General features: G+C 36.9%; 1 long non-coding RNA gene and 1 pseudogene across 1 annotated transcript in view; one reads left to right on the top strand and one right to left on the bottom strand.

The window, feature by feature from the left end:
• The window catches only part of LOC138149685 (uncharacterized), an 8,449-nt gene extending 777 nt beyond the window's left edge, over positions 1 to 7,672 (top strand). The window contains exons 2-3 of the long non-coding RNA XR_011165395.1: positions 5,877 to 5,928; positions 6,025 to 7,672. This is a non-coding gene — a long non-coding RNA (uncharacterized lncRNA). The remainder of the gene's footprint in view (positions 1 to 5,876; positions 5,929 to 6,024) is intronic.
• A 2,915-nt stretch (positions 7,673 to 10,587) lies between these two features.
• Positions 10,588 to 10,954, bottom strand: LOC138149844 (large ribosomal subunit protein uL29-like; annotated as a pseudogene).
• Between the last annotated feature and the right edge of the window lie 4,992 nt (positions 10,955 to 15,946).

Raw genomic sequence — 15,946 nt, 5'->3', positions numbered from 1 at the left:
AGAGAGAGAGAGAGAGAGAGAGAGAGAGAGAGAGAGAGAGGTTGTGTTGTGTTGTGCTGTAGCTCCGGGGCGAAAGCGGACCCTTCGATCTCCGACTGGGGCTCCACGCAGCTGCTCACCTGCTCCAGATGTTCTCCGAAGGCTCCGCCGGGAGGAAGCGAGGGAGCAGAAGGGGGCAGGATAAGGCTGAGGAAGGAGAATTTAGGGAGGCTGGTAATCCTGCCATGGGCTCCGGGGCTCCAGCTGTCCTCTTCGGCTTTAAGCCCGCGCTGAAGAAGAGAAAGGAAAGGAGGAGGTGGAAGAAGTAGAGAAGGAAGCGGCGGCGGCGGCGGCAATAGCTCCAGCAGCAAGCCAAGTACCTTCAAACTTGGGCTGCGAGACAGTTCTGCTGTGACAGGTGGAAATAGTGAGGCTCCCGCGAAGGTCTCTGATGATAGCCATCAAAGGAGCAGGACGAGGCTGAGAGGGTGGGTGAAGTGCAGGGGACCACCAAGGACAGGCAAGAAAGGGTTAGTAGAGGCAACCAGACCGAGACAGAGGCTGGAAGTTGCAAGAAAAGCGGCAGCCGCCAGAGCTAGAGGGGTCTACTTCAGGGCTTCCTCCTCTGGGGCTGTAGGGGAGTGTGTGTGTGAGAGAGGCGTGGGAAGGAGGGAATCCAACGTGTGCTTTCATGTGAGAGTCTGTCAGGATGAGGGAGTGTGTGTGTGTGTGCGTGTGTGTGTCTGTGTGTGTGTGTAGGGAAAAGGGGGAGGGGAGGGAGGGAGAGAAAGAGGGAGGGAAAGGGGGAGAGAGGGGGGGAGGGAGAGAGAGAGAGAGAGGGAGAGAGAGAGAGAGAGAGAGAGAGAGAGAGAGAGAGAGAGAGAGAGTGAGTGAGTGAGTGTCTGCAGCGCAGGCAGTGGGGTTGCTGCAGACAGGGAGACAGGTTGATTAGTATTCCGCCCAGCGAAGACGTTCCCTCCCTCTCTGCATCCCCCACCTTTCTCTACTTTGTCGGTCTTTGATTATCCCTCTTCCTCTTCTCTTCCCCTTTCTTTCTTTCTTTACCACCTCCCTCTCTCCCCCTTTCCCGTCTCTCTCTTTTAGGGTCTGCGCCTCTTCCCGCCTTTCAGTTTCTTTTTTCTTTTCCCCCTCTCCCGCTCCACCCCCCAACCCCAAAACACACACACTGTGCAGCAGGGAAACCTCCGCAGTCCGGGTGTTGGCTATGTCTATAATTATAGTGTACAGTAGTGAGTAGTGTTGTTTTATCGATGTTACCCCCGTTCCTCTTTTTTTCATCGGAGACCAAGATGATGTGATTGACAATAAATGGAAGGAGGTATTATAAGGATTGGCCCTGTCTGGATGCTAAAAGGGGGATGGGGTGGGGAGGGAGTGCTTGTAATTGGCAGAGGGTCAAGCTCCAGATGTGTGATTTCAATTATAAGGGTAAGGACATGGAATGCTTCAGCAGGTACATACATAAAGAGTAGAGAGGGGAAATCAAAATTAGGCTATGATAGACCTGCCTCTATGAAGAACCCATTTTATTTTTATGTTCCCCTTACTCCGTTATCTTACCCAAGGTTTTATAGAATGGAGGTAGGGTAGAGCCAGAAATGAGCTTGATGTAGCAATCAGCCGGGAAACATAAGCTTCTTCTTTAGTATATACACTTACTTGGGAAAGCCTAGGCCCATCTGGTTTGCTGTCCTTCTGAGTCCTGGGAATGTTGGAGTAGAGAGCTAGACACCACACTGCATATCAGTGTCAGGAAAGAGTGATCATTGTCTGACTGGAGTGTTATCATGGTGAGCACAGTGAACATTTGATTTGGGGGGTTGGGGCATTGAACTGAGGAAGCAGAAGAAAGAAGTATAAAGAATAAAAATCTTTATAAAAGGTTTTTAATCTTAGCATCACAAAATAGAATCACATTAAAATATTTGCCTCTAGCTGGGTCATGGACTTCAGGCTTATGCCAATTTTAATTAGAATGATTATTTGCGTTACACCAAGGACAGTTACATTAGCAGGGCTAAAAGAGAATACAAACTCAAGACATCCCAAAGATAAATTAATTTCACACAGCTTCAGTCCCATCTTAGGATCAGAAAACTTTGATTCAAGACTCAGATCTACTATTCACTATCTGTGTTGACCTTGGGAAAGTCACCTAACCTGTCTAGATTTCTGTAAATGATGGAATTGGGGGCTAGTTGATCACTAAGGTCCTTTCCAGACCTGATACTTTGATTCTCTGGCCCACTCTTACCTCCTTCAACACACAAAATCCACACATATCCTGAAATGAAATTTCTGTCCATATCTATAGCCATGTAATTTCCTTTACAAGGTGAAGAAATGGAGTTTCTTCCCCCGCCCCCTTAGAGTAAGAATACTGACTGGTGTTTTATTAGTGAGTTCATTTTTTTCAGACAGGAAAAATGAGGCACAGAGAAGTAGATAACTGCCAAAGGCTCCACAGCAAGTGCATAATAAAGGAATGCACAACAGTCTGTTTCTAAGAATCACAGGACCTCTTGTGAGGGAGAACCTATTCCCTCCAGAAATGGCTGATTTCACATATAGATAGCTAAAATCCTTTGGAAGTTTATCCCATTCTGAAACCTAGATTTTCTTGGACTATCCTATCCTTTGCTCCCAAATCTGCCATCGGACCAAGTCTTCTTTGTCTTCTTCATGACGTACTTTCAAGCACTTGGACATCGTTATCATGATCTCTGAGCTTTTTCTTTTCCAGGCTTTATATCCACAGTTTCTTCAATCCATCTTCATATGGACTCATGATCCTTCATAATTCTGTGTGCCCTCCTCTGGAGATTTTCGAAATTATTGTCTTTCCCAAGCTGTGGTTTGGGATTTTGATTTGAATATATCATGTCCATTGTGGGCACATCAGTGGAAATGACTAGATTAGTAAGACTCCTAAGCAATCAAATACAGTGCTCTGGTATTCAATAAATACAAGAATAAAAACTTCTGGAGGAAGGACTCTATTCAACACAAATTACTGGGAAAACTGAAATGCACTTGGGTATGTATTAACTTTCGACTAGCTCCTGAAACTATATACAATAAGCAAACGAATATGCAATCTAAATATTAAAGTTCACATCATAATAAAATTAGAAAAGAATCAAAGGAGATGTCTTTGAAATTAAAAACTTTTCATACAAGTCTTTGCAGGTATCTTTGATGAAAGAGAGCATGAGAATATGAGACACTTTGATATAATCAAAACAGTATGTTTAGCTTTTTTAAAGAATTTCTTCTATCCCTTGTTTGATTATGACTTCCTCTCCCCATCCTCTTTAGCCACAGTTATGAAAGGTTTCTCTATTGTTCTCTAATTTTCTCATGTTGTAAACTTTAATATTTAGAATGTACATCCATTTGCTTATTGTTGTATGTGGTATCAGATTCTGGTTGAAAGTTAACCATCTGCATGATGTGGGAATTTGTTTTATTGGACTATGCATATTTGTTTCAAGGGTTTTGCTTATATTTTCCATTTTCCCAGTAGGGAGGAGGTGGGAGGGAAGGAAAATAAATGTTTGTTAATTCAAAGAGAAAATTCAATTTAAAGAAAGTTTTTCCTTGAACAAATTTAATGTCCCTATAATAAGAAGAGAAATGGTTCAGGGGAAGAAAACTTTTCATGTCAAATATCTCTGGAATAAATCTGTATCCAAGTATAGAGAGTTAACAAAACAGATGAGATCAAGAACCATTTCCCAATGAAAAAATCATCAAAGGATATGAGTAGTGTTCCAAAAGAAAGAAACACCATCAATAATCTTATGAAAGATTGTACCAAAACACTACAATAAGAGAAATTAAAATTAAACAGTATTGAGGTCTGATCTTTTCCCCCTCAAATGGGCAGCAGTGAAAAAAGATAATAATAGTCAATGTTGAACTGACTAGAAAAAGACAGGTCTATGAATATAAGTTTTATAAAGCTGTGAATTTTTCATATGTTCATAACTTTCTGGATAGAATTTGAAATTATGCAAGAAAAGTCAATACATTTTTATATCCTTTTACCCAGCAATTCCGCTACTTGGAAGTTGAAGAAAAAAAGGTTTAGAATATAGCAAATATTGTCAGTAGCACATTTAAAGGTAGCAAACAAAAAGGTGAAAATATTGGTGATGTGCATTAATTGGGGAATGACATCAGTATTGGTGTTATTATTATTCCTATTATTTGCATTAGAGAAAGGCTTAACGGAATTTTTGATCTGCAAAAGGGCAGATCTCCCTGCATTTCACCTATATGGAGAGGATTTAATAATACACCAGAAAAGAATCAACAAGCAAACACTCTGCCTATAGAAGGAAAATCCTGTCTCTACATTCTCATCATCTTATATGTGCTTTATATAAGGACTGGAAACTTTGGTGCTCCTGACCATGCATAATTGATGTTGTCTTTTTAAACTGTCTTTACAAATGAAAATGATTATGGACTCTACAAGGACAGTTTCCAATGCAATGTGCAGCATTCTACTTGGGAACTAGCTGAGGCAAAATTTCTAGCTAATCAGGAGGCAATTAGATTTTGGCTATTATTTAGGAGCTCCCAATGGGACTTTAAGGAGAAATAAAGCTATTTGCTTATCATTAATATGAGCGGTTTAACAAACCAAATAATTCAAACGCAGGAACTGATTACATTCTTACCCACTTTTTCAGTGCCCAGTCATATATTTTTGTTTGTTTTTTGTCCTTAGCACTAGCAAACTAAGAAAGGGGACATTGTTTTGGGTTACACATAATGTAAGTACCATGATGATCGGGTTTGGGGAAGAAAACCAGCTCTGTATGTTCTTGGGTCTTATCTTTGAGATGCTTTTCTTTGTCTCTGAAATTTGCTGAATTTGCTGTGGTTGATGTGGGTGTCTATAATCTCTGATACTGTGAAGGATGAGGTTGGTGTATCACTTCAGTTCAGGATTCTGAGCTCCTGTAAACTAAGAAGAACAGCTGTCTGTGTTAAATATGGCATTAAATACAGTGACCTCTCAAGAATGGGGGGGGGGGGGAGAGTACCAGGATGCCTAAAAGGGAATGATGTAGCCCAGGTCAGAAACTGAGCAGGTCAAGGCACCTATGGCAACCAGAAGTGGGGTTAGACAATATACTTCCAACCTGGGTGAGATAGGGGAGGAAAGAACAAAAGAAAGAAAGAATAAAAGAAAGGAAGGAGAAAGGAAGGAAGGAAGGAAAGAAAAAAGGAAAGGAAAGGAAAGGAAAGGAAAGGAAAGGAAAGGAAAGGAAAGGAAAGGAAAGGAAAGGAAAGGAAAGGAAAGGAAAGGAAAGGAAAGGAAAGGAAAGGAAAAAGAAGTTTGATGAAAAGTGGTTTGGGAATGGAGTCAGGGAGAAGGCTGTTGTTTGAGTCACATAGCTACTTTAGAGTGGCTGTGTAAAAGTTTAGTATTGGAGTAAATTTGAGGTTGCATATACCAAAATGATTTCCAGGCCATAACTTTGAATGAAGAGTCCTAATGATGGAGAGTGCTAAACAAATCTTGAATTATCCAATTGACATACCGCTAATGATATGTTTACGAGACTTAAGTAACTTATATTTTTAAATATATATATATATTTATATTTCTCATATCACATATCATATTTTATATATTTTTATACTTATATTTTTGCAATAGCTAAAGCTAATTAAGTCTAAATCTGAACCTATACTGCAAATCTACAGCAATTAATTCATAGAAGGTAAAAGGAAGCTACAAATGATGCTTAACTCATATCACCTTTGTTTCCCATCAAAAGTTGATATTCTTCAGCTGCACTGTAGCAAGGAAAACTAAGCCTCCAGGCCTGACTGATTAAATATCGGTTTGTTTACAGAGTGTATCAGAGACCCACAGTGGTGCCCAGAGCAATAAAGTCATCAAACAAGGTAAATCTGAAAAGTGATGAAATTTGTAGGTGGACATAAGAGGGAATCTCCTAATTACCATGATTGAGTTTTCATCAAATTGCATTTTTATTGCAGAAGATCAACTGAATTGAATCCATGCTCCAATCTTTATAATAAGGCTTCAATTCCTTCCAGCTGGTCATTATCATTACCACACGCATAGTCTGTCAGTCCTCAGCTGAATCAAATTCTCTGCATAAAGAGATATGTGGAAGTTAAATGAACCATCGTAATGATCATCCTCATCTACATCCTCATCATCCTCATCATAACAATAGCTAGCAATTATGTAATGCTTCAGAGTTTGCAAGGCACTTTATAAATATCTCATTTTATCCTCACAACAAATCTGGGAGGTAGGCACTATTATGATGCCAATTTTAAACTTCAGGAAACAGGCAGACAGAGATTAAGTGACTTGTCCAAATGGCTGGATTTGAATTAAGGTCTCCCTGGCTCCTGGTCTGATGTTCTAGTCCCTAACATCCTATCTTCATAATAGAATCCAAGTGAACAATAACTCCTTGGAAATTCCAGTAGTGAATTTAGAATTACTTGTCCCCTTTTAGTCTCCTTCAGACCTCTTTACCTACCCATGTTCGTTATTGAACTTCTATTGTTAATACTAGACCAATACTTAGTCCTTTCTTGCATGGTAAACTTGATCTATATGAGAAAATGGTAATATAAAAACAGTAGGTACCGATTGTGTCTAACCAGATGTTGGATAATTTGGAGATTAACCCAACAATTTCCCAGTGAATTTAGATGGCTTACTTTCATTGGTCTGACTATGCCTAACTAAATTGATCATAAAATTGCTCATTCCTGCAGTTCAATTTGAATATGAAAAGATGCATTTGTATTATAGTAAAGCATACTTGGTACTCAAGGTGCTGGAATTGTTCTGAATTTAATGAGATTCAAGAGATCATCTTGAAGTTGTAAATAGTTTGGAATCACAGCATCTGGATAATCACCTCTGGGCACCAACTCTTCTCTGTATTTCATGCTCCTTGAGATGCTTTTGTTATTGTTTCTTACAATTTACCTTAATAAAACTTGCAACAATGCATTGCCAAAGGTGAACCGTAACTTTTTGGAACTGGATTATAATGTATATTTTCTCTGTCTCTGTCTCTGTGTGTGTGCATACATACATATATATATCACATATTATTTTATGTATTATATACTATATGTGTTACATATTATATATTTATGTGTTCTCTATGTAGAATAATATATACATATAGAATAACATGATATGTATTTTAACCCAGTATATATGTGCTTGTGTTTAGGCATATATATGTAATAATATACTCTAGACACATACCCATATATATTCTAACCCAGTAAGTATAAATATACACACATGCATACTGTTTATACACACTGAGTTAGAATACATACACATGTACATATATGTGTGTGATACATGTTGTCTCTGCTAATAGAATACCCTTCCTAAGACTAGGAACTATTGGATTTTTTTCTTTGTATATCTAGTACCTAGCTCAGTGCCAAGCACATAGTACAAACTTAATATATCTTTATTAATGAATCAAATCAAAAGACACAAGGCATTTCCTTTCTCTGTGCCTCACTTTACACATTTGGAAATGATAGGGCTGGGATAAATGATCTCTAAAATGTCTTATGGTTCTGACAAGTCATTCTCTATTGTAAATTGCTTTGAAATAAACATTTGCTGAAATGATTTATAAGTGAACTTGGTATCCTTAAAGAAGAAAAAAAGAAGTTATTTTAGGCTGCTACCCACATACAACACATATAAACAAATTTATTATTCTAAATTTATACTTGTTTGCATTTTTTAAAATTATATCTATCTATAGAGTTGACACTGAGAGTACCATTTCACAAGAATTTAGGGAAAGTTGGCACAAGCAGTTCCTGAGAAACTTTCTTTTATCACTGCAGATTGTTGCCTTCCCCATCATTTATAGAATTGTCTAGAGCACAGTATAGCAATAGAAATCTTAACAGATAATTCAGCTAATATGTACCTGAGGTGGGATTTGAACCCTAGGGGGGACAGCTCCATCCACTACACTATACATTTTGCTTCTGAAATATATATTGGACCTCACATTTAGATTTTATTTTATTTCATTTTGAATTTATGAAATAAAACAAGCATTTCCATAACATAGTAGCATAAAAAAAGATGATTGCACATGAAATTGCAAATCTGTTATGTACAACTTGCTGTCCCTTTTAAGTATATAATAAAGTTACCACATAACTTTTTTCCCTTGTTTTTCTTCCTCCACCTCCTTCTGACCCTAGAGATGGCTATTGTTAGACACAATAGTTTTTTGTTTGGGATGTATAGGAATACTGATGATTTGTGTGGATTTGCTTTATATCCTGCTACTTTGATAAAAATTATTAATTGTTAAACTAACTTTTTAGTCAACTCTTTGGAGTTTTCTAAGTATATCATATTGTCTATAAAAAGATATAGTTTTGCTACGTCATTCTCTATTCTGATTTCTTTTTCTTATTGCTATTGCTAGGATTTCCAATACAATATTTAAAAAATATTGGGACCTCACATTTCAAAGTATTTTCACATAAGACTTACTGTCATTTCATCATAATTATAGTTTACATTTTGAAAACATGCTTTCCCCCCCCTTTTTAGTCCTGACCTGCAATTTTGTTCGTATAGGAAACTGCTAGTGAGAAAAGTCCTTCAAACAATGCAAATCCACATCTGGTCTGTAATTCATAGTCTTATAGAGAGGCTAGGAGCAGTGGGAGGTTAAGTGACTTGCCCAGGATCACATAGCCAGCATGCTTAAAAGGCAGGGCTTGAGAGACACCAAAGCTGGCTCTGTCCCCACCACCACTCATAGCACTTTATGGTTTGGGGAGCACCTCCTTCACAATAACCCTGTGCAACAGGTGGTATCCTCTATTATTTTATCATCATTTTACAGATCAGGAAGTCGAGGCTGAGAAATGTCAACAGAATTAATGGTCACAAAGATAGTAAGAGTAACAGGACTCAAATTTTCTATCTCAGAGCCCAGTCTCTTTCTCTTATAATGTTTCTCTTCCCAGAAAGCCTGTGAAGTAGACAGAGAAAGTATTATTGTCCCTGTTTTATAGATTATAAAGCAGGTGTGTAAAGGGTGAGCCAAAGGGCTTCATTGCAGTTTTATAAGTTAAAGCAAAGGCTTTGGGGTCACTGTATGTTATTTGCCCAGTCTAATCTAGAGCTCATTTACACTTTGCCAGCCTGCCTCTTGAAAATTCCATTTTCACCAATTTTAATGAATTTTAAAATATACTCATATGTTGAGATAAATAATAATTATAGAACCGTTTTCCAGTTGTAACTTGCTACTGGATCTGTGATATAGCTCCAATTCAGGCCTTGGGGAATGTGTGCTACTATTGTGTTCTAGCAAATTTAGAGGCAATTGCATGGCACAGCGGATAGAGTGCTGGGCTTGAAGTCAGGAAGACCTAAGCTCAAATCCTGCCTCAGGTATTTGCTAGCTCTGTGATCCTGGGTACTCTGCCTCAGTTTCCTCAATTATAAAATGGGGATAATACTAGCATCTATCTTCTAGGGTTGTTGTGAGGATCAAATGAGATAGTATTTGTAAAGCACTTAGAGCAATGCCTCACACATCGTAGGTGCTATATAAATACGAGCTATTATTATTATTAAATGGAGGGGTGGTGGCAATTCTGAAGGGTCAGGAATAGGATATGCCCTTCATTTTGGTCATCAGGAATAGCGGGTGGGATTATGATTCTTTCTGTATAATTAAAATGCTTCCCAAAGCGTATACATAGCACTTCCTCCCCGCCCCATGACATATTCCCAGAATAAATACAACATTGCATTTGCAAGAATGTATAATCTGATAATGATTCTTTCTGTTTTTGTTTTAATTGTGTTTGGTTCACAGAAAAAGGAACCTGGAGACAGGAGGGAAAAGTACAGAGCAGAAAATGCCTCCTGATCAAGTTTTTAACATTGCGAATGTTATTTTTTTGTAAGTTAGCCCCTTCTTTGTTAGCTGAAATATAAAGTCATGGTACAATGGGGGAATATCTAGTCATAGGATTCTATAGATATAAAAGGCTCCAACCACCTCATCTTATAAAAACAAAGGAGGAAATGAACCCAGGGACTTTAAAGTGATTTGCTCCAAATCAAGCAACTAATTGGGGATAGATTTGGAATTTGAACCATTGTCTCCTGACTCCAAGGCCATTGCTCTCTGTTATTTGTAGGAATGAAAATTTTAAGTATGAACATAAAAAATATAAAATTGTTCCATGTATTCTTCCTATATGTTTTTTTTTCATAATGGAGTGACACATCTTCCCTGTGCGGTCACTTCCATTTATATTACATATATCTTGCGCATACATTTTTTATATTGAATCCCCCATTACAATATACATTTCTTGAGGATGGGGACTATTTTTGTTTTTGTCTTTCTTTGGAACTCCCGTGCTTAGCACAATGCCCGGTACAAAATACATACTTGATAAATGCTTGTTAAATGACATATACTGGGGAACGGGGAAGGCAAACATTCTTTTTTAATAACAATTTGTCTTTTTATTGAGCACCTTAACAAATTATGCCGTAATAGCAAATTTCCAAAGGGGATACAGGCATTCTTTCCTCTGCTGTTTTTTTGGTGTTCAGGCTTTGCTTGTGCTTATTAAGCCTGCAGCGCATGGAACAGGTCTTCTTGGGCCAAAGGTCCAGGGGCTGGTATTTCTTGCCCTTATAGAATTCCCTGAGGTTCTCTTTCTGTGTCTGGTTGATGACAGTCAGAACTCGGGCAACAGATTTTCTGGCCACTTGGATCTTAGATAACTTGGAAGCAGCTTCTCCAGTGATTTTGGCCACTTTCAATTGGGAAAGTTCCACATTTAAATCATCCCACTGTTTGAGTAGCTCCATCTTTCCAAGAAGATCCCCAGCCTTGATTCTTGCCATAACCAAGGATGAGACACACTGCCACCAGCTCGGAAGGGAGCGAGCAGAAAATATTCTTCAATATTTGACTCAGTGATATTAGAAGTATTGTTATCATAACTTATGATATTAGCCCATAGAGCTAATTGATTCTACTAAGTCATACACTCTTGAAAAGAGGTATCATGTCTTACACATTTTTGTATCTCTAGAACCTTTCATAGCACCTCTCAGGTGGTTAATGTATGTTGGTTGAAATTCAGTGCCAAGAAAGTACTTATCAAGATCTGTGATTTCATCCTTGTCATCACACCCTTCACTCATGCAAATTGCAGCCCTGCTTAATAGATCAATCTATCAATAAACATTTATTGACACTATGGAAATATATTTTTCAGGATTATACACATTTAACCTCTATTAAATTGCTTACCATCTCAGGAAGGGGGGAAGAAAAATTTAAAAACAAATGCTAAAAATTGTTTTTAAATGCAATTGGGAAAAGTAAAATATTGCTAAAATTACAATAAATTTTAAGTACTTACTATGTACAAGGTACCATGCTAAGTGCTAGGAATTTAAAAAAGCAAAAGATAGTCCCTGCCCTTAAGAAGTTTACAATTTAATGGGAGGCTTTACAATTTTACAATTTAGCAGGCAAACAAATATATACAAATCAAACCATAGACTGGATAAATAAGAGATAATTAATAGAGGGAAGGTACCAGAATTAAAAAGGGTTAGGAAGGGCTTCCTGTAAAGTGCCATAATCTAAAAGCTGTTGTGGGACAAAAATTTATTACTCTGATGGTGAACTTAGAATTTAGCCAGGCTGATCCTTTGACAACAGCCAGACATCCCTTACTCTTACTAGTCATTTACTTAAAGGTTTTCCAACCTTGAATGACCTTCCAAAACTTGTATTTAGAGATTATGGCCTTTAAGAACCTAGAGATTATGCCATGTCACAATGGGATATTCAAAGAGTAAGCCATGAGATTAAATCTCAGAAATAAGTAAGACTTTATAATTGAACTGATTATGGTGAAAATTAGAACTTTGAAAAACATACTTTAGAACCACGCTTGCTTTGTTTGGAGAAAAATAGAAATTGTTACTATATGTTAAAAGTAGTATCCATGGTTTCTCAAATGGCTTCCAGGGCAAGCTTCAATTTTTAAATTTCCAAGACTAAATTAAGACATATATTTACAGGATAGTGTTTGCTATGAGGGTAATGAATGTTGCTTGTTCCATGGATACAGAAAGATATCATCTAGTATGGAACTTGGCACAAAGTAGGCACTCTGTAATGCTGGATGACTTATTGACAAGAGAATAAGGTGACCAGATTTGTACAGGGGGAAAGGGCTTCATGTTACTACCTAAAAGGATTAGTCAGAATGATGAGTAAAAATGCTCAGAGATAATCCTGCAAAAATTGAACATCTGGCCACCCTTGACCTTAGATTGCTTGTTCAAAGGTGCAGTGATCAAAATGGGACAAAAATGCACAATTCCTTTGCCCAGCCCATGCTGCACACAGTTAAAACTAGATGGTAGATATTTTGTGCATTGAAAGACAAATTGTGATATAGCCTGTTCCAATATAAAGAAGACAAGACACCCCCACTTTGGATGTTGAATCTCTAAGGTACTTTTAAAAAACCATTACATATCTATTACTTTCCCCATTTCTTTCAATATTATTGTATGTTGATTAGGAAGTAGTAGGGAAAGAGAAAGAATTACTTGGGCCAGGAATAATGAATTTTTTAAAAGCAGTATTGATAAAGCAAGCAATTATGGGTCAGTTCCCTACTCCCATCTCCATTTATTTCTAAGTCAACCAAAATAAATGCATCTTGGCCCCAGAAAAAACTCCGACCTCAATCATTTTGTTTCCTCTGATTTGTCATTCTTCATTGTTCTTCACAAATGGCTTCCAGAGATTATTTCATGGAATTTACTCAGCAAAGAAACTAACACCTTTTTTTTGAAGTCAGGGTTTCATAAAGGAAGTTACCCTGAAAAATCTTCATAGTCATCGATTATTACAAGTTTGAGTAGTAAAAGTTTTTAACAGCAATAACATTGTCAAAACCATTGCTAGTCCAGACCTTTGGTGCAGAATTCTCCCAGCTTGAAAACTCCTTCCCTTGATGTGTAGTAGCAGTTCATGGAAAACTTTGTTGTTGTCTCCAACTCTTCATGACCTCATTTAGGTTTATCGTTTTTTTTTAATCTCTCAGATCCATGCATATTATAAGCCTCTGACTTCAAGTCATTCGACCTGGCTTTGTGTTTTGGTTCGTAATACTCTCGATGTGACCATGGGAAAACCACTCAAACCTCTCTGAGCCTCAGTTTTGTCATCTGTAAAATAGGATTTATAATACTTACTCTACTACCTCAAAGGGTCTTTGTGAGGACAATGTTTTATGATCTTAAAGTGGATTTAGGGTATGTAATGAGATACATATGAATATGTGTATACACACATGCATACACAAATGTATATGTGTGTATATGTAAATATGTGCTGTGTATGTGGTCATATGTGTTGTGCAATCTGTACTTACATGTATACACTATATATATTTGTATATGACTATAATGGGTATACACCATATATGTATATATATATTGTGTGTCTGTGCATCTCTGTGTGTGTATATATATGGGGAGAGAGAAAGAGAGAGGAGAGAGAGAGAGAGAAGAGAGGGAGAGGAAGCGGGGGGAGAAAGCTCCAGCTGTTGAGGGAATTTATTTACTTAACTATGCATATTTGTTAGAAGAATTTTTTTTAATTTTATTTTAAGTAGAATTGGGGTGAAAGGGAGAAAAAAAGAGATTTATGTTCATTTTTTAAAATAGAGGTGAGGAGTGCTTCAAATGTGGAATGCTTCATGCAGTTTCAGATGAAGTCTCTGTATTATCAGTTTTATTTAACTGTTTGACTTTGTTACAAGAGACCTATCATGAAGAAGTAATATGTAAATCTTTCTAATGTAAAGAAAATATATGAATAAAACTTTTTGATCAATAAACTTAAAGTGGTATATAAGTGTTAATTATGATTATTAAGTCAATTGAGTAGGTTCATATAAATCGGCCTTAGACTTCTTGAGACATAAGGACATAATGTTTAAAAGGGGGCACATAGTCCTTTAAACTGGGAGTTAACACATTATCCTATAAGTTAGGACAAGAAGAATTTGCTAAATTTTCTAAACAAAAAAAAGTTAGAACTAGAAAAGTTTAAAAAAAATCAAATGAACCATTGTCAGCTCTTGAGTTATATTTTTCTCTTTAATTTAATTGGACTTTTGAATTTCCCACTGTTATTTCCTCCTGAGTCAGAGACACCTGTACTTGTTTCCTCCCTCCCTTGATTCCTAAATTTTCTCTGTTAAAAATATAAACATTGCTGATTGAACTGGTTAGTTTCAACCCATGAAAATGTGAGTCCAAATGTCAGTTTGAATTCAATGTTTATCCTACAATAGGCTTTGTTATATCTAAGTTAAGAGAAAGTATTTTTCACTAGCTTTAATGAAAATTTAAGCCTCTCATGTGATCCCAAATAAAAAAAAAATCCTAGTGCAATAATTCCAATGCTGGATTCAAAAATAAATTTCATAGGTAAAATTGTGATGCAGGATTTGTTACAATGGAATGATGCCATATGTATCATACTTTGCTACAGTATAGCACCAGAAGACCTAGGTTGAAATCCTATATTTGGTACTTACTACCTGTGTGGTCCTGGCTAAGAAATTTACTCTCCCTGAGCCTCAGTTTCCAGAGTAGAGTAGTTAGACTAGATGAATTCTGAAGTCTAGATCTCTTATTTATAGATTTTTTTAAATTAAAAAATATACATGGTTTTATAGTTATATGTTGTTATTTGTGGCAGTATCTATAAATACTCTCTTTCTTACAGATAATATGGGTTTATATATACACACGCACAGTAGAAATATTGCTATACTATAGTGTATCACTATATCAGAGCTTTTGTGTATACACACATAATAGCATATATTATATATGTATATGTGTACATATACATGTTTGTGTATATATACATATATATATACACTTTACTATATGTAGAAATAAAAATAATATTAGTGGCAACATCTATAAATGCTGTCCTATCAATAAATATATTGAGGCATGATATTTACCACTTACCTTTACCCAAGAGAATATGGATCACATTATATTAATTCTTTATGGGCTTCGGGAAAATGGAATCATAATGAATTAGTTCTGTGCTATGTTCGACTTCCATTTAGCTGCTACCACTGTTTCTGCTGCTCCCCAAAATATTAGGTTACAGCAAGGAGCTAGGAGATGTATTAAAATCCGAAGTGGCCTAAAATTATTCCTTACCAAGTGACTTTAAGCCCTTGTGTGATCATAGACAAGGCACTTAAATTAATCTTGGTTTCTTCATGTGTAAAATAAAGGTACAGGCAAACTGTGTTTTGTTGTGCTTTGCTTTATTGAACTTTGCAGATACTGCATTTTTTCTTAAGAAATTGAAGGTTTGTGGCAACCCTATGCCCAGCAAGCCTATTAACACCATTTTCCCAAAAGTAAGTGCTCACATCATGTCTGTGTCACATTTTGGTAATTCTCGAAGTATTTCAAAGATTTTCATTAGTGTTATGTCTATTATGGTGCTCTGTGATCAGTGATCTTTAATATTACTATTGTAATTGTTCTGGGACCACATGAACATGCCCATATAGGACAGCAAGTGTTGATGAATGTGTGTGTTCTGACTGCTCCACTGATTGGTCATTCCTCATCTCTCTCCTTTTCCTTGGACATCCCTATTCCCTCAGACACAACAACATTGCAATTAGGCCACTTATTAACCCTACAATCGTTTCTAAGTGTTCAATTGAAAGGAAAAGTAATTTGACATGGCAAATTTAATTGTCGTCTTATTTTAAGAAATTACCATAGCCACCCCAACTTCAGTAACCACCATCTTGA

This window comes from Petaurus breviceps, unplaced genomic scaffold (assembly GCF_028583685.1).
Source record: "Petaurus breviceps papuanus isolate PSGF00001 unplaced genomic scaffold, PetGlider_PUasm1.0 90849, whole genome shotgun sequence".
Classification (NCBI taxonomy): Eukaryota; Metazoa; Chordata; class Mammalia; order Diprotodontia; family Petauridae; genus Petaurus; species Petaurus breviceps.
The sequence above is the reverse complement of the archived record's forward strand: the minus strand, read 5'-3'. Positions and strand labels throughout refer to the sequence as shown.